The sequence below is a fragment of the Suncus etruscus genome, chromosome 2, assembly GCF_024139225.1.
Source record: "Suncus etruscus isolate mSunEtr1 chromosome 2, mSunEtr1.pri.cur, whole genome shotgun sequence".
Taxonomy (NCBI): Eukaryota; Metazoa; Chordata; class Mammalia; order Eulipotyphla; family Soricidae; genus Suncus; species Suncus etruscus.
The window spans coordinates 110,634,313-110,636,706 of NC_064849.1; the positions used below are offsets into that span (position 1 = coordinate 110,634,313).

The 2,394-nt window shown below is 30.1% G+C and overlaps 1 pseudogene; it reads left to right on the forward strand.

Annotated features, from left to right (window-relative positions):
• Positions 1-886: 886 nt before the first annotated feature.
• On the forward strand, positions 887-1,030 carry LOC126002937 (uncharacterized; annotated as a pseudogene).
• The last annotated feature ends 1,364 nt before the right edge of the window (positions 1,031-2,394 follow it).

Genomic DNA, 2,394 nt, shown 5'->3' on the forward strand with positions numbered 1-2,394 from the left:
CCTGGCAGGCTCAGGGGACCATATGGGACACCGGGATTCGAACCAACCACCTTTGGTCCTGGATCGGCTGCTTGCAAGGCAAACACCGCTGTGCTATCTCTCCGGGCCCTGATCATAAAAATTTAATACAATTTACTTAACACTCAAACATGGAGCTTATTCTTTTCTTTGACATAGGGAATCACAGAAAGTATCATAAACAACTTAAGAATTAGGAGTTCCTAAGTCTTGATCTTATTAGTCTGAACATAATTTTCCGTATAAGAAATGATTATTTAAGTGTCCAAATGAGAATGAGAATTAAAATGTTTCTCTCAAAACTTTACAACTCATGTTATATAGTTTTTGAATCCACATATAAGCAAGGAAATATAAATTTTTTCCATGAATCTAGGTTTTGATGATTTAAATACAAAACGGATGGATGGAACCAGAGACCAGAGATAGTACAACTGGTAAAGACTCTTCCTTTTAAATCAGTCTACCAGGTTCAATTACCATTGCCAATCAAGGTCACCAGCTCTGCTACGAACACAGAACCAGTAGTTCATTTGGAGTAACATTAAGTATGTCTGCCAAAATATAAAAGGGTAAGGGAAAAGCAATATTTCTTAACTAAATTATTTAAATAACTAAAGTATTTTAATTATTTTCAAAAGCACCTTAACTTACATAGTTCATGTAATTTTCTGATATATACTTGCACCTGGATTAAAATGTATTCCTTCATTTATAAATTTAAACTCTATCTATGTAAGATAGACATTAAGTGATTATCTTCTTTAGATTAGGATTATATTTAAATATTGATTTGTGTATACTTTTTAGATAAAATATGGAAAGGTTATATATTTAGAGAAACTAGTTAATTATAAAGTCTAAAAGTATCGCTTCTCAGCCTTTTGGCTAAGATCAAGTGTATTATAAAGTCTAGAAGTAAAATTTTATTAAAATAATTGCTAGTCATTGTCGACCTTGTTCTAATTTTTTTGCAGGAGATACATTAAATTTCAGCATTAAAAGAATGGTTCTTGCTCTTACTATAATTCTACTTGTAATAAACAAACATGTACACATAACTTATGGCTTGATAAATACATAAGATTCACATAAGATTTAAACATTTTTATTCTTTTTATTTATTTACAGGTATCTTTGAAAAAGAGCTGGGAAATACTCAACTTTTTACATGAAGAAATAATAGCTAACTAGTCATTCAGAAAACTTTTTTTGAATTCAATGACAAAACTATTTTGAAAGAATTTGATAGTCATGGTTCCAGAAGCTAAAATTTCAGTTAAAGTAGCTGTGATATGGAACAAGAAGGGATTGTAAAGTAAGCTGTTTTATTAGGATCATTTAGAACATATGCTGACCAGATTAGCAATCATGTATTTATAAGAGTGACAAAGTGTACCTTTCATTTCATTTACTTAGAGTTTTAGTTACCCTTAGGGCTTACTCATGGGCTTCTAGTGCAATTCTCAAGGGTAACTCCCTTGGGATGTGGTTCTTGGGATGAAAACCTGGTTTCTTATATGTGTTCCAGCCGGCTGAGTAATTTCCTAGCCTAGAAAAAAATAGCTTTTTGAAAATATTCAAATTTCTTAATATTGTTACATACCATCGATACTACATATTCAGGATGATTCTAAGCATTGACTCAAAAAATGTAAAAGATTTAAGTAACTTGTTCTTATTTTTTAATTGCCTTGTTCTAATTTAATAACATTTTTCTGTTTTTTAAAAATAGAGCTCATGTGATTTTTTTATTAATGAATTTTTAAATGTGTCATTTAGATAATAAATCCTCAAAGTGATGGCACAGCAGTAAAGTATAACCTATCTGAGGATAGCTGTTCGTAAATAAATTCCCAATTTCTCTGACAAAATATTTTCTGAGAAATATAAAATTATAGTTATGAACCTGGCCAAAAATGTATAAAGAGTCAGCAAATAGAATCTCATTTGCATAAAAGAGCTAAAATCCCAATACATTTCAAAAGAAATGGGCTCTCATATATGAATTATGGACAAGAGAGCTCATGTATAATTCAAATTTTACAAGAGCTTCTGCCAAAAGTGCTATGATTTCTCTTAAAGGACATGGAATCATTCATGGCATTGAAATTTTTCCTTGAATTATTTTTTTACTAAAGAGAAAAAGAAATCTAATTTTGAAGTCAGGGATTTGGAGGCATTAAAAATCTTAATCTTAAATAGTAAAATTTAATGAAAAATCTTAATTTAAATCTTAAAAAAGGGTAAATCTTGTATCACTTTAAAATGCAGTCTCACATCCATCTAATTTGGATGACATTAATCCCAGGCAACCATATAACCTCAGAGAACAGTTTTCTTTCCAATGCAAAAATGGAAAACAAAATCCATTTG